The sequence below is a fragment of the Monodelphis domestica genome, chromosome 6 (assembly GCF_027887165.1).
Source record: "Monodelphis domestica isolate mMonDom1 chromosome 6, mMonDom1.pri, whole genome shotgun sequence".
Lineage (NCBI taxonomy): Eukaryota > Metazoa > Chordata > Mammalia > Didelphimorphia > Didelphidae > Monodelphis > Monodelphis domestica.
In genome coordinates this window covers 215,314,951-215,342,911 of record NC_077232.1, presented here as the reverse complement: position 1 = coordinate 215,342,911, position 27,961 = coordinate 215,314,951, and the positions used below count along the sequence as shown (strand labels likewise).

At 35.3% G+C, this 27,961-nt stretch overlaps 1 protein-coding gene and 1 long non-coding RNA gene across 3 annotated transcripts in view; one reads left to right on the top strand and one right to left on the bottom strand.

The window, feature by feature from the left end:
* The window catches only part of GALNTL6 (polypeptide N-acetylgalactosaminyltransferase like 6), a 1,644,699-nt gene that overhangs the window by 977,500 nt on the left and 639,238 nt on the right, over positions 1–27,961 (bottom strand). The window lies entirely within an intron of this gene.
* Positions 693–27,653, top strand: LOC103097606 (uncharacterized). The gene is made up of 2 exons (XR_468647.3): positions 693–986; positions 26,958–27,653. It is a non-coding gene; the product is annotated as an uncharacterized LOC103097606 (long non-coding RNA).

The following is a 27,961-nucleotide window of genomic DNA, read 5'->3' as shown; positions in this document are numbered from 1 at the left end:
AAGAATCTACCAGCTGGGACAGTCCTCCCTAGTGGAAGACTGCGTTGGTTTAACATTAAGAGAGAGTTTATATAGAGTTACAAGATACAGAGTTATTTCTTTTTACACATAGGTTCTTAATCAAACAAACCTTATCACTGACACAGGAATGTGGGGTCAGGTTAGAGATGAGGAGACAATTCCCAGATTTATGTGGGGTCTGTTTTTTAGGTCTATTTACTTCCACATCCACTAAGTCACTTAGCTGGCCATGTTATCTTGCTGACCTTTTTGGTATTCCTGAAATTCCTTTGTCTTCCTGCCCTTTCTAATTCTGAACCCCAAGCTAAGTAGAGACTGGTCTTCTGTCTGCATAAAGAACTGAACATCCTGGGAGAGAGAAGCCAGGTTTGTTCCCTGAAAAATACTGTCAGGGGCCTATCTGATTTATTTACTTTTAATTTTTCCATCTTTGCCACTTTGGGGACTACTTTATTTTCAAAGCTCTTCCAAATTTGTTTTTTGTGTTTGTGACCATTTATTGTTTTTCTTTGCTGATTTTGAAGTAGGTATTTTTATTTCATTTTTCTCTCAGTTTGAACCTAGGTTTTCTCTGTCTCCATAAACGTTATCAATTTTGGAGTTCTTTCTCCTTGATATATTCATTTTTTCTTGAAGGATTTTAGTTCTCAAGTCAGTATTCTTAATTCTTGGATTATGCTGGAGTTCCATGGTTCCTAGGGTGTTGAGGAATGATGCCTCAGGATTCAGAATTTTTTGTGTTTGTAATTTCCTGAGCTCTATTTAGTTCTTCCAATTAAAAAAAATATCCATGGTCAGATGTAATCCCTGGTCCATGCCTCCATTCATGATTGACCTCAGTGATCAATTCTACCACTGCAATCACAAGCAGATAGCTCACCTCCTCCTGTAGCCATAGGCAAGAATCCCACTCTCTTGGGGCTAACCACAAACAACAGGGCACCAGACTCTTAGCAAAGATACTGGTAAGTGCTCTTCCCTCATTCTTCCTTCCTTTCTTTTTTTTCCATTTGATTTTGTTTATTTAGTCAATTTAGAACATTATTCCTTGGTTAAAATAATCACATTGTTTCCCTCCCTCCCATCCACCAACCCTTCCCACAGGCAAGGCGTAATTTCATTGGGTATTACATGTGTCCTTGATCAGAACCCATTTCCATGTTGTTGTTTACACTAGGATGTTCAATTAGAGTTTACATCCTAAACTACATCCCTTCTACCCATGTATTCAAGCAGTTGTATTCTTTGGTGTTTTTATTCCCAAAGCATTTCCTCTGGATGTGGATAGTGAATTTTCTCATAGATTCCTCCAGGCTCTTCGGGTCATTGCATTGCCACTAATGGAGAAGTCCATTATGTCCGATTGTACCACAGTGTATCAGTCTCTGTGTACAATGTTCTCCTAGTTCTGCTCCTTTGATTCTGCATCAATTCCTGGAGGTTGTTCCAGTCCTCATGGAATTCCTTCACTTTATTATTCTTTTGAACACAATAGTATTCCATCACCAACATATACCACAATTTGTTCAGCCATTCCCCAATTGAAGGGCATCCTGTCATTTTCCAATTTTTGGCCACGACAAAGAGCACAGCTATGAATATTCTTGTACATGACTTTATCCTTATTATCTCTTTGGAATACAAACCCAGCAGTGCTATGGCTAGATCAAAGGGCAGACAGTCTTTTATCGCCCTTTGGGCATAGTTCCAAATTGCCCTCCAGAATGGTTGGATCAATTCACAACTCCACCAGCAATGCATTAATGTCCCCACTTTGCCACATCCCCTCCAGCATTCATTACTTTCCTTTGCCATCATGTTAGCCAATCTGCTAGGTGTGAGTTGATACTTCAGCGTTGTTTTGATTTGCATCTCTCTGATTTTAAGAGATTTAGAACACTTTTTCATGTACTTATTAATTGTTTTGATTTCATTAAATGAATATTGCCTATTCATGTCCCTTGCCCATTTATCAATTGGAGAATGGCTTGATTTTTTGTACAATTGGTTTAGCTCTTTATAAATGTGAGTAATTAGACCTTTGTCAGTGGTTTTTGTAATGAAGAATATTTCCCAATTTGTTGTTTCCCTTCTAATTTTGGATGCATTAGTTTTGTTTGTACAAAAACTTTTTAATTTGATGTAATCAAAATTACTGATTTTACATTTTGTGATTTTTTTTCTAGCTCTTGCTTGGTTTTAAAGTCTTTCCTTTCCCAAAGATCTGACAAGTATGCTATTCTATATTCGCCTAATTTACTTATAGTTTCCTTCTTTATATTCAGGTCATTCAACCATTCTGAGTTTATCTTGGTGTAGGTTGTGAGATGTTGATCTAAACCTAATCTCACCCATACTATCTTCCAATTTTCCCACAAGTTTTTATCAAATAGTGGGTTTTGCTCCAAAATACTGGGAACATTGGGCTTATCATACTGTCTTGCTGAGGTCACTTACTCTAAGTCTATTCCACAAATCCTCCTCTCTGTCTCTTAGCCAGTACCAAATTGTTTTGATAACCACTGCTTTATAGTACAGTTTGAGACCTGGGATTACAAGGCCTCCTTCCTTTGCATTATTTTTTTCATGATTTCCCTGGATATCCTTGATCTTTTGTTCTTCCAAAGGAACTTTGTTATGGTTTTTTCTAAATCAGTAAAAATGTTTTTTGGTAGTTCCATGGGTATGGCATTAAATAAGTAAATTAATTTGGGTAGGATTGTCATTTTATTATGTTAACTTGTCCCACCCATGAGCAATCAGTGCTTTTCCAATTGTTTAGATCTAGTTTTAATTCTGTGGAGAGTGTTTTGTAGTTGTGTTCATATGGTTCTTGTGCTTGTCTCGGCACATAGATTCCTAAGTATTTTATATTGTCTCAGATGACTTTAAATGGAATTTCTCTTTACAATTCTTGTTGCTTAAATAGGTTGGAGATGTATAGAAATGCTGATGACTTATACGCGTTTATTTTGTATCCTGCAACTTTGCTAAAATTGTTGATTGTTTCAACTAGCTTTTTGGTTGATTCTCTAGGATTCTTTGAGTAAACCATCATATCATCTGCAAAGAGAGAAAGCTTAGTCTCCTCATTGCCAATTTTAATACCTTCAATTTCTTTTTCTTCTCTTATTGCTACTGTTAGTGTTTCTAGTACAATGTTAAATAATCGAGGTGATAATGGGCATCCTTGTTTCACTTCTGATCTTATTGGGAATGCTTCTAGTTTATCCCCATTACAGATGATGTTTGCTCATGGTTTTAGATATATACTGTTTATTATTTTTAGGAATGGCCCTTCTATTCCTACACTTTCTAGTGTTTTCAGTAGGATTGGGCATTGTATTTTATCAAAGGCTTTTTCTGCATCTATTGAGATAATCATGTGATTTTTGTCAGTTTGCTTATTAATATGGTCAATTATGTGGATGGTTTTCCTAATATTGAACCATTCTTGCATTCCTGGTATGAATCCTACCTGGTCATAGTGAATAACCCTTGTGATGACTTGCTGGAGTCTTTTTGCTAGTATTCTATTTAAGATTTTTTGCATCTATATTCATTAAGGAGATTGGTCTATAGTTTTCTTTCTCTGTTTTTGATCTGCATGGTTTTGGGATCAGTACCATGTTTGTGTCATAAAATGAATTTGGTAGAACTCCTTCTTTGCTTATTTTGTCAAATAGTTTGTATAATATTGGGATTAGTTGTTCTTTGAATTTTTGATAGATTTCATTTGTGAATCCATCTGGCCCTGGGGATTTTTTCTTAGGGAGTTCTTTGATGGCTTGTTCAATTTCTTTTTCTGATATGGGGTTGTTTAAGAAATTTGTTTCTTCCTCTGTTAGTCTAGGCAGTTTATATTTTTGTGAGTATTCATCAATATCACCTATATTGTTATATTTGTTGCCATATAATTGGCATAGTAGTTTTTAATGATTGCCTTAATTTCCTCTTCATTAGAGGTGAGGTCTCCCTTTTTATCTTGGATACTGTCAATTTGATTTTCTTCATTCCTTTTTTAAATTAGACTGACTTTAAATTTATCTATTTTATTTGTTTTTTCAAAGTACCAGCTTCTAGTCTTATTTATTAAATCAATAGTTCTTTGACTTTCAATTTTATTAATTTCTCCTTTGATTTTTAGGATCTCTAGTCTTCATTTGAGGATTTTTAATTTGTTTACTTTCCAATTTTTAATTTGTGTGCCCAATTCATTGACCTCTGCCCTTCTTAATTTGTTAATCTATGAAGTCAAGGATATAAATTTGCCCCTGAGTACTGCTTTGGCTGCATTCCATAGGTTTTGAAAGGATGCCTCATCATTGTCTTTTTCTCCAATTAAGTTATTAATATTTTCTACAATTTATTCTTTAACTAACTGGTTTTGGAGGATCGTATTGTTTAATTTCCAAATAATTTTTGATTTACCTTTCCATGTACCCTTACTAATTATTATTTCCATTGTATTGTGATCTGAGAAGGTTGCATTTGTTATTTCTGCTATTTCGCACTTGTTTGCAATGTTTTTATGCCCTTATATATGGTCAATTTTTGTGAATGTACCATTTGCTGTGAAAAGAAGGTGTATTCCTTTTTGCCCATATTTATTTTTCTCCTCATGTCTATTAACTCTAAATTTTCTAAGATTTCATTTACTTCTCTTACCTCTTTCTTATTTATTTTTTGTTTTGATTTATCTAGTTTGGATAGAGGAAGTTTCAGGTCTCCCACTAGTATAGTTTTTGTATTTATTTCATCCTTGATCTCCTCTACTTTCTCCTTGAGAAATTTGGATGCTATGCCATTTGGTACATACATGTTGAGTAATGATATTTCCTCATTGTCTATACTGCCTTTTATGAGGATGTAGTTACCTTCCCTATCTCTTTTAACTAGATTTATTTTTACTTTGGCTTTGTCAGATATCATGATTGAGAATCCTGCCTTCTTTTTCTCAGTTGATGACCAATAGATTTGGCTCCATCCTCTTACTTTCACCCTATGCATATCTACCTTCCTCATGTGTATTTCTTGCAGACAGCATATGGCAGGATTTTGGATTCTAATCTACTCTGTTATTTGCTTGCATTTTATGGATGAGTTCATTCCATTCACAATCAGAGTTATGATTACTAGCTATTTCCCAGCATTTTGATTTCTACTCCTGGTCCTGCCTTATCTTCTTTCACTATTTCCTTCTATGCCAATGTTTGTTTTTAATCAGTCCCCCTAGTTCCCACCCTTATTTTACTTCCCTTTCTAGCCCCCTCCCTTCTTTCCCCCCCTTATTTTCCCTGTAGTCTTTCTAAAACTACCCCACCCTCTCCCTCCCTTATACTGCTTCCCTCCCCACCACTCTGTTTCTTACCCTCTACTCCCCTGTAAGGCTCAAATCTATTCTCTGCCCCAATGGATTGGATTGTTCTTCCCTCTTTGGGTCAATTTCAGTGCACATAAGAATTGAATATTTCCTATCTCCAACCTCTTTATCCTTCCAGTGTATTGATGTTCTCCCCCCTCCCACCATGAGCTTCTTTGTGATATATAAATTTACCCCCCTTTGTTTCTTTTCCCATTTATTTTAGCATTAGCCTCTTTTTTAGCTCTAGTTGTACACATATACATATTTATAAATATATATACATATAATTATGTATTTATGCATGCATATATCTATATACCTATTTCTGTCTTGTCCTTTCCTCCTATACAGTTTCTCACTGTTCCCTCTAAGTGTAATCCTTCTAGCTGCCCAGGTGACGACAACAGTTTTTAAGAATTACCAATGACCTCTTTTCTTATAGGGATACATAACATTTTAACTTATTGAGTCTCTTAAAAAAATAAAAGGTATTTTGTTTGTTTTGTTTTGTTTTTCTTATTCCCCTCTATTTTAAATTACCTTTTGATGATTCTCTTGAGTTCTGTGCTTGGGCATCAAATTTTCTGTTCACTTCTGGTCTTTTCTTTATAAATTCTTGGAATTCTTCTATTTTGTTGAATGACCATAGTTTCCCCTGTAAGAATATGGTCAGTTTTGCTGGATAGTTGATTCTTGGTTGCAGACCTGGTTCCCTTGCTTTCCAGAATATCATATTCTATGCCTTTCAGTCCTTCCGTTTGGATGTGGCCAGATCCTTTGTTATCCTCACTGTGGTTCCATGGTATCTGAATGACTTTTTCTTGGCAGCTTGTAATATCTTTTCTTTGGTCTGATAGTTCTCGAGTTTGGCTATAACATTTCTGGGTGTTGTCAGTTCAGGATTAAGAAGAGGAGGTGATCTGTGGATTCTTTCAATCTCCACTTTTCCCTCTTGTTCCATAATATCGGGACAGTTTTCCTAAATAATTTCCTGTAGTATGATGTCTAGGCTTATTCTTTTTTCATGGTCTTCTGGTAGACCAATGATTCTTAAATTGTCTCTCTTCAAATGATTTTCTAAATCCTCTGTTTTGTAAATGAGATGCTTCATATTTTCCTCAATAGTGTTCTGATGCCTTATGAGGTCACTTGATTTTAGTTGTTGTATTGTGGTTCTTAAAGACTGGATTTCATCCCTGGCTTTTTGGTCATCCTTCTGCTTCTGGTCTGATTTTCTTTGGAGGTCATCTTTCATTCTCTTTACCTAATCTCTCATCTCCTTTGCCCCATCTTTCATCTTCTTTGCCTCATTTTTAATCTGGTTGATTTTGGCTGTCAAAACACTATTTTCTGTTTCCAGATGACTTATCTTAGTTTTTAAATTCTTGTCCCAGTTGTCTTCAGCCTCCCTTTGTTGTGTTTTGAATTGCATTTTGAGTTCTTCCAAAGCCTTTGTCCAATTCACTGTGATTTCTGTTTTATTACTTGCATCCTCCTGTGTATTGTTTGTTCTTAGTGCACTGCCTGTGCAGAAGCTGTCAATTGTAATTTCTTTCTTCTTTTTCTGTTGTTAGCTCATATTTACCCCTCCTTTGTTCTCCATATTTGTCTGTGCTTTTGTTCCTCTCATTTTTTTTGTTTGGGGGCTTTCTGTTAGTCTCCCTTCTTGGATCTTTGTCAGATCTGTTGGCGCAGTCTCTGGGGGAGGAGTGTTGGAGTTTTCCCTTCCTTGTCCTCTGGAGGGTTTTGATGGGATTAAAGTCCAGCAGTCAGTGTTGCAGTCTAGGCTTTCTTGAGTTCTGAAGACTTTTGATGGGATTAAGTTCAGCTGGGTTGAGCTAGGTATGCTCTGAGACCAAAAACCTCCTGGAAGGCTAGAGCAGTACTGAAGATCTCCAAGGCTCTGACCAGGCTGCCAGCTCCCTCTCCCAACTCCTTCCCCACCATCTGTGCTCGATGCTTCGACCTTGGCACTGCCCTGCCTGTAAGGTAAACCTTCCAGACCAGTGTCTTTGCCTGCCCAGAGGTTCCCGCTGCCACTGGAGGCCCAGTGCTCTAGGTAAGGGGGGGATGAGTTCTGGAACCTTCCTTCTGCCTTCCCCTTAAACCCGAGTGTTCTTGGATTCCAGGTTTTGGGGGAAGGCGTACCTTTTGAGTTGAGTCCAGCAGGAGGGTTCCTTGGCTCTGTCTTGTTGTTGGGTTTGATTTTTAGTCCCCTAGGAGCATTCAGTTTGTGATCAGTAAGGAAGGGCTTTCAGAGGTCTGAACTTCTGCTCCTTCTATGTGCCATCTTGACTCCACCTCCCATTTTTCCTTTCTTGATTGTATAGCCAAGGATAGAGCCAGTGCCTGGTCTGAATTCCTTGGACCTCAATAGTCCCTTCTCTAGTCCATAGTGAGGCCAAATGTCCTGCCTGCAGGGCCTCTGGCCCATTGGCTCTGCAGTGCCTACTCCCCCATACTCGTGTTGTGGGGCAGCAGGGGTTCCTTAGAGGATACATTTGCAGGGTATCACCAGATACGTAATACTACTAGCCCTGCCCTAAGGGTTCACCTTTTTGATTCCAATTTGTTTATTCTGGCCTTTCCCCAAAGGACAGCAGTGATTAAATTAAAGTCTCAGAAGTCAGAAAACTTCCTTCTTTCTCCATGACCATTCAGTTTCACTCCAGACACCTGTCTGTTTTGTTGCTTTTAGAATTGTTCTTTGGAATTATTTTCGATTGTTTGTGGGGGATATTCTAAGGGCAAAGAATCTTCATGACCTACTCTTCCATCTTCCCACAATCTCATATACTTATTCTCCCATATTACTGCAAGCATATTACTATAAAAAGATTGACTTTTGCATCAGGAAGATCTGTATGGTTTGAAAATGCCATTAAATTTTTGTTCTTCTCTTGCTCAATTTGAGGTCTAGATTATCATTCATCTTTACTTTCTGTGTAAGAGACATATATAGTAGGGTTAGAATAACAACATGGAAAGTCTACCCAAATGATTGCCATGATTTAGGAAATATATATTTTTATCTGGTTGCCTTTTCTGTGTTGTTCATTAATTTTATAGATTCTGTCAGAAGTCAGGTTCACTGAAATAAAAAGTCATCAGCAAACAAAATCATTTAAATAATATCATTCCACATAGGGATTGTTTTCCCACTTCAAGTTTCATTTGATATTGATATTTAATCCCTTCTCATTTCTATAGTTTCCTCTTTCAAGAACCCTGTACAACTTTAAAATATAAATTGTAGAAATTTACTTAGGGGAGATTTTAAGCCAATATCTTGCTCTAAGGAGCTAAAAGTTTCTTTTGTAATCAGCTAGTAATGAGAACAATGACATCTTGTCAATTAATTATTTTGGCCGAAAATGTAATTGTTTATATAAAAAGTCAAGAACTCTTCTTCCATTCTAAGTTTTTATATCCAATGTCATTCATTATTTCAGTGTCATTATTTTAGTGATAACATCATTCATGATCTTTTCAATCATTTTGAAATCTTTGCTGTTTAACAGACTTGGAAAAAAATAAACCCAAAGGTGGCAAAAAGATTAAACAAAATTTTCTTTTGAAGACATTTCGTCACATGCAAATTCATTTCCTAAATTTGTCATCACAAATATCAATAATGTATTTACATAAGAAGTGTAGAGTGAATTTTATATTCCAAGTGTGATGTTTCATTGCTCTTAGTAAGGAAAATATGCTATAAAATTGCTAGTAGATCTGTTCTATTTTATATCTATTTGTCCTTCTTATTCTATTCATTAATACTTTTTTAATGATCTGGTCCTGAATTCCACTCCAAGGTCTTGGGATTTATTTTCTTCTTGGCTGATTTTTATTGTTTTGTCAGGTGAGAACTCAAAAATATGTATAACACAAAGTAATCATAAAGAAAATAAATGCCTCATGATCTTCTATTCTGTTAAATGCCACTGTAAATTTTTACCTATTTATTTATGCTCCAAAACAATGTTAACTTCTACTGTCTTATCTCTCTACTTGGTAATGAAAGCATTTGTTTGTTGATCAGCATTATTTGGGGAATTATAAGGAGTCAAGATGGCAGAGTAGAGGCAGGGAAGCTGAAAACCACCATGAGAATCCTCTTCAACCCATCTTAAAATAATGCAACAAAACAAATATAGGAGTGAAAGAACCAATAAGAAGACAGAGTGAAACAATTTTCATGAAGAGAACAACTTTAAAGGTAGGAAGAGAGCACTTGGGGCTCTGCGGTGAGAGGGGAACACAGCCAGGAGGAGGTTACATCAAGGAGTAAAGAGCAAGCAAACAGCAAGGTCCATCCATCAGCCCCCCATCTACTATTGCAGGTTCTGATCTTTGGTCCAAGTCAACACACAGATCTTGATATCCTGCCTAGGCCAACAGCAGTCCAACCCTTTAAAGATACAAGCAAACCTGTGGTGAGGTCTGGAATTCCAGCCCAGGGCAGTCTTTGCTGCTCAGTATTATCTGTGTGGGCCCAGAAATCTCAGCCTGGGCTTGTGGTCAGGACATGAATCCCAGTTTGGGGCAGTCAGTAGACCCAGAGGTAACAAGTCCTGGCAACAAGAAGCATGGCCCTGGCAGGAGCAGACCCCAGGATGCTAGCCTGGCTGACCCTTGCCAAAGTCCAAAATGGAGCTATAGGCAGAGGAGTCTACAGTGTGCAGAACTTGATCAATCCCAAAGACTTAAATTGTTAAGTATAATTCTTGAGGAAGAATTAAAGTTTAGAGAGTGCCCTATCCTCCAAGAGAACAGAGAATACCTTTAAAATAAAAGTGAAAATTAAGTAAAAAGCTGGAAAAATAAGCCAACATCAATTAAAAAAACAAACAAATAACCATCTATAAAAATTGAGATGATAAGAAAGGCTTAGGTACAGAAGGGGACAGTGAAAGCAAAGCAAACATACACAAAGCCCCAAAGAAAAATATGAATTAGACTCAGATTCTGGTAAAGTTCAAGAACAATTTCAAAAATCAATTAATAAAGGCAGAAAAAATGAGGAAGAGAAATGAAAGCAATATAAAAAGAAATGGGCCAAATGGAAAAGGAGGCACAATAGCTGACAGAAGAAAATCTTTTCTTTAAAATTAAAAGATCCAGGCTTATAATCCAGAATCACCCATCCAACAAAACTGAGTATGTTCTTTTAGAGGAAAAAAATGATCATTCAATTTCAAAGCATTCTTGATGAGAAGACAAGACCTAAACAGAAAATTTGATGTCCAAACACAAGAACTAAGAGAAGCCTAAAAAATGTTAAATGAGAAAGAGAAATTTAAGGGACTCAATAATCTCAAACTGTATGTATTCCTACATGGAAAGAGTATATTTGTAATTCTTTAAAATTCTTATTAGTATTAGAGCATTTAGAAAGAGTATACATAAAGGGTAGGGAAGTAAGCTGTTTAGGGTGACATGATATGCAAAAAAAAAAATCAAGGAAAGAAAAAGAGGATTTCAGTGAGAAAAAAGGAAAGGGAGAGATGGAATGGGTTAAATTATCTAACCTAAAGAGGCATGAGAAAACAATTTCATTGGAGGGGAGGATGAGATGGTGATGAGCAGTACTTAAACTTTACTCTCATCATAATTGGCTCAGAGAGGGAATAACAACCATGCACATTGGGATATAGAATCCAATATTACCCTATAAAGAAGGAGGAGAAGAATAAGACAAGAAAAGGGGATGGCAATAGGAAAGAAGGGGAAGGTGGGGGTGTGATAAAAAAATATTGGTGAGGAGGAATAGAAGGAAAGGAAAAAGAACAGGATCAAAAGGGGGACAATAAAATGGAGGGGCATACACAGTTGGTAACCATAACTCCAAAAGTGAACGGAATGAACTCACCCAAAAAACAGAGGTGGATAGTGTTGTAAAGGATTAGTTTTGCAAAAAGCAAGAAGTTAAGAGATCCCACAGGGCAATGACAGGACCAACATTCCAAATCTCTCAGGAGGTGAGGAACACAACACAGAGTAGTTGATGGCAGTTGATGGACTGTGGAGGTAAGAGAGCCTGCTTTTCCTCTGGCTGTCAGCATAAACCAGGAGGGTAGCTGTCTGGTTTTTCTGGGGTGGACCCAGTGAGCCATTGGTCGCCTCTCTCTTTGGCTGTCCTGACATTCTGCCTGTTTCTATTATTTCTGGTGACTTCTTACTGGGGTTGCTGTTTGGATCAAAGAAAGGATTCCTGTGTTGTGAGATTTCTTTGGGCCTTTTGTCCTTGTCTCTACCAATCCTTCCTTAACTTTAATTAATCAGTTTGTTTAGTATAATTAAAGAAAGTTTAGGATTTTAATATCTGGTGTGGGTTATAAGTAAGTTAATCCCTGATTCCCTTCCCTTCCTTTCTCCCTATAGTTAAATAAACCTTTTATTTCATATAAATAGCTAGTTTGAACCCTTCTTTTAACCCATCCTATAACAATAGCAAAGCAGATTTAAAACCAGAACTCTACCATTTGTTGCTTACAAGAAACACATTTGAGGCAGGGTAGCACACACAGAGTAAAGGTAAGGGGCTAGCATAGAATTTATTGTGCATCATCTAAAATAAAAAAGCAGAAGTAGCAATCATAATCTCAGACAAAGACAAAGCAAACACAGATCTGATTAAAAGAGATAAGGAAAGAAATTAAATCATGCTAAAAGGTACTACAAACAATGAAGTAATATCAATGGCAAATATATATATGCACCAAATTATATAGCCTCTAATTTTTTTTAAACCCTTACCTTTCATCTTGGAATCAATACTGTGTATTGGTAACAAGACAGAAGAGTGTTAAGGGCTAGGCAATGGGGGTTAAATGACTTGCCCAGGGTCACACAGCTGGAAAGTGTCTGAGGCCAGATTTGAACCTAGAATCTCCCATCTCTAGGCCTGACTTTCAGTCCACTGAGCCACCCAGCTGCCCCCTCTAAATATTTAAAGGAGAAATTAAGTGAACTTGAGGAAGAAATAGACAATAAAACTATACTAATTGGGGACCTCAACTTCCCACTTTCAGATTTGATGAAAATCATAGTTTGGAGGGCCTTTGAACCTTTTGAAATGACATATTTTATCTCAAGCTCCTCTAAGAAATAATAACTACATTAAATACATTCATTTTGATTCATTTTCTATGGCAAATGGCTTATTTAAATACATCTGGTTAGAGCTTTGTTGTTTTCAAAAGTATCTTCTCACTTTTAACATTTCTTCTGGTTTGATATAGATTATGGCCTCAGTCAGAATTAGGCAATGGCTTAACCTCACATAGACCGACACTTTTGAAACAACTCATGCATTAGTAATCAGTTGTTTCCTGTCATTTAATGTATAGTTAGTTACATTGCATTAATTTCTACATATCATTATTTTCATTATCCATGGGAATAATGACATATACAATGAGAATCAATTCTCTGGTAATTTATCAATTTAGTAATTTATCAATTCAAATAACAGTTGTTAAATAAGGGGGGGAAAGATATTTACTAGGTACTTACATTAAACTGGGTACTAAAGTGCTAAGGATAAAACAATAAAGAATTAAACCAGTTCCTTCCCTCAAAGAGCTTATATTCTAATACGGAAGACTGTTATTTTAAGGAAGCAATGGAGTGAATTATAGAATAAAAAGCTAGAGGAAATAGCAATTGGAATAAATGGACAAATAATTGACTTCTTTTCCAGAATGATGATACAGTTATCCCTTTCATATCATGAGTATTGTGTACTCCTACAATCTAGAAAATATACATAAAAATGTTTTGCTCTCTGTTAGTACCAGAGAAGGAATCTGAAATTTTTCTCTTCCTTTTTATGGGGTATTTATAGTACCCTATTGTAAATTTTGGATTAAACATTCATTTATACATTTTTTCAACTTTTCCTGCATCATCTACTAGTCTTTTGAGTGCCACCTGATGATGCTTCTTAAAAATTTATCCAAAATTCCCACTTAATTTCCTATGTGTAAAAATTAAAATATAATAAAAGATTATATTAAAAAGATTTATTATCATTAGAAATAAAGGAATAAAAAGGTAAAAAAAAAACCAAAGTGCCCAAGTCTAATCAGCCTATTAAAAATCCCCGCTTACTAAAACCATAGTTGCGACAGGAAGAAAAGAGGTCAGCCAGAACCAGCAACCCCACTGCATAATATCACCTGTTTACAGGAAATATGTAATGATAGGAAGTCAGTGGGCTCCCGGGAAATGTAGTTTTTAGGGTAACAGATTTCTAATTATACATATACTTGCCTGGGATATATCAAAACTATTATGGGAAAAGTCACAATATAAAAGGGATAACTGGATGGATTTGTTGAACAGATTGTACATTGGCAATGCCCATAATTCAATATTATTAGGTAATCTAACAATTTATTCTCATTGGTTTTAGTACTTCATTCTACTCCTAAATTATTATTGTTATGGAATATTATGATAGAATTGACAGATATATTGTAGTAGCATCTGTATCATGTGTCACCATGGCACCCCAAACATTATCTAGTATGTAATATGTGGGGTTTCTGCTCTCTACCAAAAGTTCTGCATTATTCATACAGTATAGTCTGATGTGCACCCTGTATAGAAAATCCTTGATTAAAAATTGTTGGAAATCTTGTTCATATGTTTTTCAAGGTTATGCTTATGGTTTGAATCCATACCCATAAAGAGACATTAGATTGGGGTTTGGTGGTAGTTCTTTAGACTCTACTATTTTAAAATCTTATTTCTAAATTTTGATATGGTTTAAACATTACCGAGCTATTTTTTAATATACTTGAGATATCAGATTTTTATTTTTCCCAGCTGTTAGGCAAGTTATGCAAAAGTTGGAGCTAAAATTCTAGTTCCCTTGGGCTTCTGCACAACCTATTTAGAGATGTTGCCTTTTCCAATATAGCCTTCAGGCAAACTAAGTATCAGAAATATAAGCAACATCAACATTGAACAAAAAAGAGTATCATAGAATAACAGAACTTTGGAGGTAGAAGGTAATGTAAAGGTCCTTTCTTCCAAATCTTTCCTTTTGTATTATTGGGGTCCAGAGATAAGTGACTAGGACAATATGATAATTCTAGTTAGTAGCCATGCCATCAACAAAAAGCCATGCTTTTGAATTTTATTCCAGTGCTCTGTCTAGAATACATTATCTTCTTTTATATTTTAATAATTCACCCAACTTTATTTCACCCAAACAAGTCCTGTAAAGACATATGTCTTCAAAAATTATTTTACCTATTGCAATAGTTTCCTAATTGTTCTCTAAGAATAGTTTCTTTCCTCTACAAATCATCCTCCCAATAGATAACCAATTTATAATCCAAAATCATGGGTTGAACCACGTTACCCCTCTAAACAATAAACTTCAGTTCTTTAGGATAACGTACAAACTCATATGTTTGACCTCTAGAGTCCTTTGTAATCCAGCTCCCCCTGCATTTCCAGATTTATTGTGCATTTACACACTAAGCATTCTAGTAAAATTTGTGTACAGTGATCCCTCGCGTATTGGGGGAATTATTCCAGAGATCCATGTGATAGATGAAAATCTGTGAAATGATGGCATTATATTTTATTATTTATATATTTTAAGGCTTTATATACCCTTCCCACTCTCCTATAAACCTTTTCCACACCCTTATTAACCTATATTCCTTGAACCAATCAGCACCCAGGATACAGAACACACCGCTGTAGTTGGTCGCCTTTCATTCCATCAGCCAATAGTGTGCTGCGATAAGTGTAACTGAGATACAGATTTACATATATATTTAAAACCCTGATACAGTGGAGCCACACCATAGAGCAAGGGATGACTGTACTTGCTTTTTCCAACATGTACAATCCTCCTTTTCTTTCTTCTTGCCTTTACACAGACTGTGGTCCATAGGTGGGATGTACTCCTTCACATTTATATCCCTTCCAGGTTTAATTCAAGTGCTACTTCTTACATGTTGTTTATTTTCAGTGCCACTTGTCACTGCAGACCAAGAAATTACTATGTTTTATATTTACTTATCTCTACATATAGTATCTCCTCCATCCTTCTATGCAACTTCCTCCATCCAACCCCATCAAAAAAAAATAAAAAAAAAGAATGACAACTCATTGATGAGAAGTATTCTTGCTTTTGTTTTTTGGTATTTCCAGCACATAAAGAACATTTTTACATTCCTTTGGAGTGAATGATCACAGGAATTATTAGATTCTCCTTTTATAGACAAGGAAATTGAGATTGAGAGGGATCATGCCCAAAAGTCAAATTAATGAACCATATCCAATACTTTAGACACGTGTTCATTAAGCATTTCATTTTTTTAATCCTTCATTCTTTATTATATTTTTCCTATTATATTTCTTTTTTCCAGATTATTTGTCAATTCACTTTTAACTCATTTTTTGACATTTTTAAATTTATGTTCTCTCCCTTCTTCCTACTACTTTCACTATTCCCCCAAGAAGGGAGTTAAAATGATATAGATTCTATATGTGTTATCACAGAATACATATTTCGATGTTCAAGACACATATAAGCAGGTAGTTTAAAACAAGCTCATTTTCTAGTCAAGAAATGAAGAAGAATTAGAATCACATAAGCAACTAGGTGCCATAGTAGAGTGCCAGGACTAGAGTCAGGAAAACCCAAGTTCAAATACAGCCTCACACATTCACAAGCTGTGTGGCCCTAGGCAAGTTATTTAACTCAATTTGCCTTAGGTTCCTCATTTGTAAAATGAGCTAGAGAAGGAAAAATCATAAAAAGGGGTCATAAAGAGTCAGATCCAATTGAAATGACTAAAATATAACAACAAAATTCTGATTTTTAATCCTCTAAACAGAATAGTTTCTGATTCATATAAATTCAACCCATTCTCTTCCTCTCGGTGCCTATAAAATACCCTTTCATTTTTTTTCCAAAAAAGAAAAACTACATAATCACAGTATTAAAAGTGCTTAAAGTTTATGAAGTATCCACTACCCAAGGAAAGTCTTCTTAAAGAAATTGTATTCATAAGATAAGGTTAAAAAAACAACAACATGCATTTGACAAGGACAGTTAGGAAGATATGTTATGATGAATTACAATTAATTCATGAAGTGGGAGAAAATAGTAATTAAAACATCTGAATGCTTCTAAATGCTAGGAAAATTATTTTCAATGGAAATCATTACTGCAGATCATTTACAGGGTAGTTAGAATAGGATAATAATAAAAAACCCTAAACATTACTTCATAAAAGTCATTTATACAGTCCTCTCCTCCCAAATTGTCATTTCCCCCCCTAACGTCCCTATTTCCACTGAGAGAGCTGTCATGATATTATTCTACCGGTTTGGAAACTTAGGAACCATTTTTAAGTCTACTTTTTCTTTGCCCTCTCTATCCAATTGTCAAATTCTATCTCCTCTGCTTCTTCCTATACAATGACACTTTCTATTTTCATTGTTATCATCCTAGATCCTATGACCCTAGAGTCATACAGTAGACAGTTCAACGGAACTGAAGTCAGGAAGATTGAAGTTAAACATCTAAGCTCAGGTCTTTACTGGTCATGTGACCTTGAGTCACTTGACTTCTCTCATACTAATTTTCTTCATCTGTAAAAATAGAGGTAATACCTACCCCATAGAACCTTTTTTGAGCATAAAATGAGATCTTGTAAAGTACTTTGCAAGTCTAAAATAATATACATGTTAGGACAATAATAAGATTAGAATTTATTATAATAACACCTCTTCCTTCTTTTAGTCTGTGCCCTTTCATAACTGCCATATAAATTTGTTAATCCAAATATCTAATTATGTCATTCACCATCATAAAAATCAATTTACTTCTACAGCTTTTTTTAGTGCAAAAATCTATCATCCTATGACTATAAGAACATTTACTCTGTTTCATCCATAGGGTAATATAAGAATTCATACAGCTAGTATTTGTTGTATGATAACATGTCCCAATAATTTTTCCAGATTCATCCATAAAGATCCAATCATACAATGTTCCACTCAAAATGGTTTACTTGACTGGTTTTTATTCTCCACCCCCATCTGTTATTGACAGAGACCATCCCCCGTGACAAAAATAAACATGTTTTATTCAAATCTATTAATTATTTTCCTTTGAGATCCAATTCAGATGTCACCTTTTGCATGAAATCTTTGAACCTTTCAAATGAAAGTAGCCTCTTGATAGTCATATTCCATATTATATTTTATCTGAATGAAAAATAGGAGAGCAGGAAGGATGATGCTGAGGCTAACACTGATATGTTTTTAAGTTCACAAAGCTCTTTAAACATATTATATATTGTACTCATTTCTGTATATGCTATATCTCCAGTCAAAAGTAATTTGATCAAAGACAGGGACTGTGTTTCTCCATCCTTACATATAAAAATGTGTTTAATAAATTGTTTTTGAATTGGACTAAATATGACAATTTCTGAAAGAAGCCATGATGGTGGTAAAGGTCGTTGATTTATCTTTATTGTCAGATATCAGGCTTCAGAAATTTGTTATCCTGATTTTAACCAGTAGTTCTATAATGATCACTAAAATGAAAGTAATGGGTATTTATAGAAAGAAAATTTAGTCCAATGTATAACATAAAAGGAAATACTTTCCTAGAAATCCGATGATTAGATGTTTATGAAGAACACACATAAAGTCCCTCTGGATTTTCCCCGGAAGATTTTATAAAGTATTTCAAACACAATATTTAATTATAGAGGGAGAGAACTGAAGAGGGAAAGAACTGAAGGAAAAATGTGGGGGAGAAACCCTGTCTTAGTTCCACTGACCTATAGAAACACTGTCTCATTTGATTTCAGGAAAGCTGTAATTGAATACAGAAAAAGAAGCAAATATCTATTTAGCCTTCTGCTAAGAGCACTTCAGTCCCTGCTTCAGTATTATATCTTGGGTTAATATTGTTTCCTTGTTACTATGACAAGGACATGTTCTAAGTGTACTTAAGGTAATCCAGGTAACGAAGTAATTTTGGCCTTTGTGTCTAGTGAAAAATAACAGTGTCTGAATCTTTAAAAAAAATACTCATGAGCCCAAGCAAATAAACATTTGTTAGGTGTTATTTCATAACTTGTATCCTGAAAACACTGACGCACTATATGGACGCACTGTGAGGGAGATAAGGATGTTGTATATTTACATGGAGGAAAAGGAAGCTTGACAATATTTAAAAATTTTAAATGATAATTTCCCAAGAAATTAACAGAAAAATCTCCTATCTTGAATAATATTGCTCTGAAGTTTTATCTAATAGGTAGGGAATGAATTGGGCTCATTTGCCCTGTCTTGATTTCATAGACCTATTTAAGGACTCTACAATCATAGCATATGATTGTATATATAATAATAATAAATATATAAAATAATATAAATATATAAATAAATAAAATAAAATATAAACATAAATATAAATATTAAAATATGTAAAAATAATAAAAATAAACATAATAAATAATGATTATTTATTCTTTATTAGTAAAATCCTGCACAGAAGTCTCATCCTATTACTCAGTGCATTGAATTGATAGTCTTCATTTCTCAAAAGATATTCTAGCACAGAACAGGTTCTGGCAGCTTCCATTTTGATGCAATTGCTTCAAATACAAATGCTTTCCAAGTACCAGTCTAGCACATAGAAGGCCATTACCAGTAACTGTCCCCTTGGCAATCTATGAAACAAAGAACAACACAGTTTTTAGAGCTTCTTTAGGGATGGATAGAGCTGTCACGAGTATACACATGAGAGCCTTGTACGATGGAAATGCTATTATAGAAATGATCAGATTAATCTTGACATTCACACCACAAATGAAACCAAAAAAAATTTGATCTTTAAACAGAGATGGAAGACAAGAAAAAAAGATGTTTAACTATGAGGAAATAGTGCAGGTCATCTCTTTTTCTCTCACCTCCTCTCCTATCCCATCAATTCCACAAAGAAAAAAATATCAGACTAAATATTTTTCAGGACATGAAAGGAAAAAAAAATTAGCCATTTTTCCAACTCATTTCATCATAGAAAGGCAAACTATAATCTGTAAACATTTGGGTTTGGGTCTTGATAGAAGTGTGAAACATGGAGCTTTCTAGGCTGGGGACTGAAGTAATTCCTGGTACTATACATAAAACATTTAAGAGGGGACAGCTGAGTAGCTCAGTGGATTGAGAGCCAGGCCTAGAGACGAGAGGTCCTACATTCAAATCTGGCCTCAGACACTTCCCAGCTGTGTGACCCTGGGCAAGTCACTTGACCCCCATTGCCTAGCCCTTACTGCTCTTCTGCCTTGTAGCCAATACACAGTATTGACTCCAAGATGGAAGGTAAGAGTTTTAAAATAAAATAAAATAAAAATAAATAAATAAATAAATGAAGGAATGAATGTATGAATGGATGGATGGATGGATGAATGAACAAATAAATAAATAAGTGAATGAAAGAATGAATGAATTAATTAATTAATTGGTGAATAAAGTGTTTAAGAAAAATCCCAAATCCCTCAGAGAAAAGGATGACTGACACTGTACAGGGAGAAAGAATAGGTGCCAAATTGTAGGTCTGTTTTTTTACATTTTGAGACTTGGGTCTCAGATCTAGAGTGGCCTGACGAGGGGCCCTTTGCCTAAGACGTACAAAAGATGAGGGCAAGGAGAGGCTGTATTCTGGGCAAGGATCAGGAGCAAGCTGCAGCAGTGTGACTGTGATCCTTGAAAGGGGACAAAAATTCTACCCCAGCTTTCCATGGTGAGCTTCATATAAAAACCAAGACAGGGAATTCCAAGCAAGGATGGAAGCTTACAGTCCTGTTGCTCTGATCCTAGAGACTTCCAGCTAGTTTGATGGTAGAGTTTGGCAGCATCTTGTTTCGACTAGGGGCAAGACCATATGTGTGTTGCTCAGATTGAAAGATAAACACTCACACAAAGTCAGTAAGCAATCAGACTTTGTCCTGGATCAGACAGATTTAGCTGGACTGAAAGCATGGGGGACCCAGACTAGCTCTCTCTGAGGTCTTTAAACAACAAGGCATTCAATACTCAGAGAAAGGAACAAACAGACCAAAGAAAACATAAAACTGGGGCAAGCAAAGTCCAGATATTCTCTCCAAAATAAACTTGAAGTCTTGCTTTTAAAACTAATTATTTGTTTGGTAAGGCAGCACAAAAGAATCAAAAAAAGAGATAAAATGTTTTCACCATGAAAATGTTACAGTGACAGAGGAACTCAGGATATAAACGCAGAAGACAATAACTCAAAAAACATCGAAGAAAGCCTCAAAAATAAAACACACCTTGGATATATGCTCAACTACAATCTCAGGAAGAAATAAAGTTTTTTAAAATGTGTAATAAAAAATAAAATGGTGGAGGATAAAAAATTTAAGTTTAAACAACTCTGAAAAAGTCAAGAACTCCCATCAATAATAAACCATGTTTCCCAGAGGATCTATGATGATACAATTTAACTCTTGTTGGCAGGTAGACCAGAGTACAGAAGGAAACCTTCATTTTGGGAATATAATCATTTTAAAGTTATAAGGCTTTTCCCCACCCCAATTAAGTTTTAGGCAGAAGGAAGTGATTGGGGGAACATAGATAGTATAAGTATTTATTAAATATTTGTTTAATTTAAAGTGTTTTAAAATGAAGAGAAACTCAGAAGGAAATAAAGAAGTAGGACAGTTTTGAAAATATTATATGGAAATTAATATATATATATCTTAAAAATAATGAAGTGATATGAAATACACATCAAGTGCTTTTATAGAATTACTTTGTATTCTGCTATAAATATAGAAATGCTTAATTTAATATTCCAATAAAATTAATAAGCTATGTGAAGGTTTTTTTTTTCCATTTGAGAGATAACCTGCTCATAAATACACAAAGTGAAATGGTGACATTTTTGAAATGACATTAAAAATAAAAACATGATGAATGAAAATTTTAATGTTTTTTAAAAAAATTATTGAGTACTATGTGAGAAACATAATGCTAAGTATCAAGGATTCAAACAGAAAAGTGTATAGAGTATCTATTCTAAAAGATCTCACGTTCTCATGGGTGACATTATTGGAACATTTTAGATATAAGGCATATGTAAATACCTTATCACCCTTCTGATACAACAAGAATGGATGCTAATATATCCTCTAAAATTTCACTTCCATTTTGGGAAACAAAAACCTATGCTGGGTTTTGAGATATTTGGCAGTGGCACAGATTTATGTGACTCATGTTCAGTAGTTGTAGTTGCTGAGGAATTGGGAGTTGTATTACCTACAAAAATAGGTCTCATCTCCATAGGGGATACTTCCTAGATGATAGTTGGAAATAGATCAATAGTGATCTTGGAGGTCTCCCCAAGGCTCTTGGGATTACCTGACCAATAGAAGGAAGTTGATGAGTGGCTAACATAGTAGCAAAATAGGTCCTTTCTGCAAAAGGATTTCTCCCTTAAATGATGACTGGAGGAGGGGAGACAGGCAGAAATCAGAGCTAATAGAACAGGAGACCCTGATATTCCCAAGGCTCAGGGGTCCTAGCCTACATATATATATATATATATATATATAAATCATCCTCCTTTCTCTCTGTAGCTAGAATGGCTTAGCTGCCCTGAGAACCACAGTTTCTTTTTTCTTTGGTACTCAATTTACTTAGGTGATTTTGTGGTGGAACATGGGAGCCCTGAGAAACCTTGGACATCCCTAATCCCTGGAGGATATGTAATATCCTCCTGTCCTCTGACCTCATGAATGTGGAGTGGTGCAGTCAAGGAAGCAGTGGCATAAAAACTAAAGCTATTTCACATACATTTATGATCTAAGCCTCTCCATAGATGTATAATATTTAGTAACTTACCCCCTCACTGGTATGTACCTTTCTGCTTATACTGCAAACATCAAGACTTCTCCCAACAAATGTTACTTTCAGCGTCTACCTTTTGCTTGCACCCCAGACATCAAGGCCCCTCACACTGAGTGACTACTGACAGACTATCAAACCTCAGACTCCCTGCTTCTCTGAAAACTACTCACTGAAAAGATTTATAAGCCTGACTCTCCTTTCCTTGGGAGAAGTAATTTCCATCTTACCTCCTGGCCATTAAAATTTTTCTCCTAATAAATTTCTCTATTTTTGAAATTTTGTTTGCAGTCTAATTTTTTAAGTGAGTGGTCCACCTAAACCAGATCAGACAGACCATCCATGACAGTTTAATTTAGTAAATCTACTTGAAAAGAAATATTACAACATGATTAGGTGCTAACGTTTGTTATTGGGAGAAAGTAGTAGTTTTAAAAAAATTTTTATTTAGTAGATTTAGAATATTTTTCCTTGGTGACAAGAGTCATGTTCTTTCTCTCCCCTCCTCTTAACCCCTCCTGTATCTGACAGACAATTCCACTGGGTTTTATAGGTGTTCTTGATGAAAACCTATTTCCATATTGTTATGTTTGCACTTGGGTGATCATTTATTCTAGATACCCAATCATATCACCATCAACCCATATGATGAAGCAGTTGTTTTTCCTCTGTGTCTCTGTTCCCACAGTTTTTCCTCTGAATGTGGAGAGCATTCTTTTTCATAAATCCCTCCAAATTGTTCTTATCATTGCATTGCTACTACTAGAGAAGTCCATTACATTTGATTATACCACAGTGTATCAGTCTCTGAGAATCTTGAATACTAGAGACTACATTTCCCACAATCCCCTTTTCCTTTTCCTGTTTGTGCATCTCCTTACATGGATGGAGTTTTGAGTTTCTTTTTTCTGCCCACACTCTCTGGATCCATGTGGAGGAGGGAGGAGCAGTTCTTGTTTTTGTTTTTGTTTTTTTTTCTAGTCTTACTTCCTTATACTTAAAGATAAATATTTAATAAATATTATTACATACAATACTTAGAGTATTAGATATTAATTTTAATCTTTACATTTTTGGCAAACACTCTATATCAAGCATATAACATCGATTATTCTGGCTCCATTATCCCAAAAAACAAAGAAAAGGGTTGAACCAGGAAATTCCATTTCCCATTTGTTTCAAGATCTAGTCTCTTTTTCTATTTGCTCTCATGATGTGACAACTTACTGTAGTCCAGACTGCTAAATTGGGCTAGTGACTAATTGTTATTGTACGCTTATGGGACATGGATCACTACAAGAAACTGTTGTGAATTATAATATTTTTCCTTTTTTTTCTTTTCTTTCTTCCCATAATTTTTTTCTTTTTCTTCAAGTTTTCTTTTTATATTTTTATCTGACTCAGTTTTTTTATTTTAATTTCTTTGATTCCTTAATGGTTTTTGATACTTGATTCATATGCCTTATGACTCAAACATGTATCTGTGTAATTCCTACATGCATCCCTGTGTCCTCCTGGGCGGGTATTTATTATTATTTTCCTTTGGGGGAATGATATTATTGTTGTGAACTTTGACTTGAAATTGAGCCAAATATAGAACAAGAGACTACCTCCCAGAATGTGGAAGGCACCATGAAGATGCCTGCAGATACCACACACTGTACCAAAAGATCCAGAGTGAACTTTGAGATATGGTGAATTTAAACTTTAGGGGGATTGAAATGCTTTTGTTTTGAATGTATACTCTTATGCCAAAGGGGACTGCCCCCTAATTGGCTTTTTGTCAATGAACCTATTATTGGTTTTGTTCCTTTTCTCTTCAAATTATTGTAATTTCCCTTTAAAAACTATTATATATATGTCTATATATATATATGTCTACATATATATATATTTCAAGTTATAAGTTAGTTATGTTTTCATGATCCATTGGGGAGGCTGGTCTCCCAAAGAATCACAGGGGGAGATATTGACTTAGAGTCTTGAACTCTGGAGTCTACATTTCCCACAATCTCTTTTTCCTTCTCTTGTTTGTGCATCTCTTACATAAATAGAGTTTTGAGTTTCTTTTTTCCACCCATACTCTCTCTGGATCCATGTGGAGGAGGGAGAAGTGGCTCTTGGGTTTTTTTTGCTAGCCTTCTTTATACTTCAAGATAAATATTTAATAAATATTATTAAATATAATAGAGTATTGGATATTAATTTTAATCTTTACAGTGTACAATGTTTTCCTGATTCAACTCCTTTCACTCTGCATCAGTTCCTGAAGATCATTCCAGTTCATATGGAATTCCTCCAGTTCATTATTCTGTTGAGCACAATAGTATTCCATCACCAACATATACCACAATTTGTTCAGCCATTCCCCAATTGAAGGGCATTCACTCACTTTCCAATTTTTGGCCACCACAAAGAGAGCAGCTATGAATATTCTTGTACAAGCCTTTTTCTTTATTATCTCCTTGGGGTATAAACACATCAGTGCTATGACTGGATCAAAGGGCAGACAGACTTTTATCGCCCTTTGGGCATAGTTCCAAATTGCCCTCTAGAATGGCTGGATCAATTCACAACTCCACCAGAAATGCATTAATATCCCAATTTTGCCACATCCCCTCCAGCATTCATTACTTTGCTTTGCTGTCATGTTAGCCAATCTACTAGGTGTGAGGTGGTACCTAAGAGTTATTTTGATTTGCATTTCTCTGATTATAAGAGATTTAGAACACTTTTTCATGTGCTCATTAATAGTTTTGATTTCTTTATCTGAAAATTGCCTATTAACCATTCTTGCATTCCTGGTATAAATCCCACCTGGTCATAATGAATAACCATCATGATTACTTGATGGAGTCTTTTTGCTAGTATTCTATTTAAAATTTTTGCATCTATGTTGATTAAGGAGATTAGTGTATAGTTTTTGCCTGAGACTATCTCTTGAGTCTCTGCAGCTTCTACTGTTTTCTGCTCTTCTCTGTGCTATCTCCTAGCAGGCACCCAAGGTCTGCACTCTTCTGCCTGCTGGGGTTTCAGGTCTAGTTGGCTCTGCGTGGTTTTTAAGTACCTGACTCTGTGTGTTGACCAAATATTGAGCATTGTTCTGATTAAAGATTTGGTTTCATGACAACTTTAGTGGTTCTGTGTTTTTCTAAGTCAATTCTAACATTCACAAATAACTTAGACAAAAATAGCAAATACCATTCATTTTACAGGTAAGGAATGCACACAGACACATAAAGAGAGAATCTAATATGCCCAACATCTAATGTGAACCAGTTTAGGTGAATGAAATTGAATGACAATAGCAACAAAAGCAACAGATTAGCATTCTAGAGTCAGAAGAGCTGGGTTTGAATTCTATTTGGGACATGGACTAGTTGTGAAACCCTATTATTTTAATTCTTTAGTTCAATGTGATGCAAAAGTGTAGATCAGTGTCATTCTTGAAAGGACTCCAAGTCCTTAGACCTTCTCCTCAGCAAGTGAAAAAGGACATGACCCTGGGTTTGGGGCCAACACAGTCAGAAGGATCCTCTTCTTTAAAGAGTATGTGTGGGTGTTCTTCTCCTTCCAATGGAAGGAATGTATTATATACAGCTATAGGACTGATTAGGTTCTCCCTAATCAAGACAAATGATGCCTGTGCCCTCAGGCACTGGCCATCCCAGTGTGATCACCCCAAATGTGACTATGAATTGGGGGGTGGGGGTCAACATATTTTGTTAGAGGTAGTTTCTTCACTGACAATTTGCTATAATAATAAGATGACACAGACAATTGCAATATCTAGAGAACATTTTTAAGGTTTTTAAAACTTTATGCACATTATCCCATTTGATGGATTAATTAGATATTAACAAAAATCTGGGGAGTAACATTCGGGCTTGGTAGTTTTGGTTAGTATGGCACTACGCCTTTAAGTCTTTTTTGTTGTTGTTATTCCTTGTTCCAGAGGATGATTATATGTGTTAGGGAAGAAAATAAAGATCATGTAAGAACTGAAGACAGCAATAAAATGGAAAATAAAAAGGTAGGATGTTACAGTATAGCATTTAATACTTCTATTATCAATTATAGCACAGTACATAAAATAGAAAAAAATAAACTTTTTAATCACCTCATTAATTTGGTTAATTTATATTGTGTATGTAGTGTGGGCCGACATTTCTAAGTCATGGAGCATTTAAAAAAGGAAAGTAGATTTCTTCCAAACTCCCCTGTAGCAGCTTAAGTACAGAGCACCACCAGTAAAGGCATTACATATTTGTGTAAGACAAAAATAAAGAAACACATAAAACGTAACTCTTTTGATAGGGAATATCATCTTCAAATATATTACTAAACACAAATGTTTTAGAAATTTTTACAATATATAGAGAAAATATATATGTACATACACATAGACCCATAGTATTTGGTGAATTCACCAGTATCCTGTTGCTACATAGAGATTTTTTTTAATTAAAGTTCAAAAAGAATGCTATTTGAGCATCCTTGAAAGTGGGTACTCAAAACAGCAGGGTACCTGGTAGAGGTGATGCTTAGCCCAGGCTCTGTTGGCCAAGTGCCAAAGAAAACAAATGGAAACAGCTCTAGCTTCTGTCAGGTATTGTACTAAATGCCAATCCCTTCTGCATCTCTACAGATGGAAGGATTGCCTCCCTAGTGAGAATACCTGAAAGAAAACGTAAAGGACTTCAACAAGAATCCAAAGCCTGAAAAGGGAGGAACCCAGTGCAGCTTCAGACTCAGAAAATCCCTGAAGCCAAATCCTGCAATGACTGAGGAAAAGTTACAAAAACAATGATCTCCGTCTACCAAGCTTCTCAGTTGAGAGGAATCTGAACTGTCTCCTTCTGGACATTCTTTTGGGGAGCCAACCATCTGAGCTCCTTTTTCAAAGGACCTTCTCTGTACTGGGGAGGGGAGGGGGGCTAGAACAAACTGTTCATGTCTTGGTAGGCAGGTGTTCTCAAATAAATAATTAGGGAATGAAGAATGTTAATTTATTCTGGCTGGGTCAAGCTGTGTTGTTCTTTAGATTTGGAACATCTTGCAGTAGCAGATTCTTTTTCTAAAAAGCAGCAGGTACAGTGACCCCCCCCTCAAAAAAATCACAAAATGATAGAATGGAAAGTGTTGTATTGAACTATCTAGTACCAAATAAATAAGGCATAATTACAAATTAAAATGTGAGTTATAGACTAAAGTACACTGAAAGTCCAACGTGAAAAAGATGACCACAGAAATCATCATAATGTCAAGAGTTCTTAACCTGGGTTCTATGAATTTTTTTTAATATTTTATCTCAACTTTAATAAATATATTTTAATATAACTGAGTCCTTTGAGACCTCATGGATTTATTTTAATAATTTAATATGTTATTTTTTAAAGGAGTTCATTGAAACTTCACCACTAGACTGACTGCCAAAAGGGTCTATGAAACACAGAAAACTTAAAAAAAACCCTCTCATCTAATCTAATTCTTCACTTTATGTAAGAAAAACAAAGCCAAATAAATTAAATTATGTTTGTAAAGTGATTCAGCAAGTAAATAAAAGAAGTAAGATTCAAACCCAGGCCTTTTGACTTCAAATTTAGAACACTTTTCATTACAGAAGTTAGATCTTGAAAAAATGTCCATTAA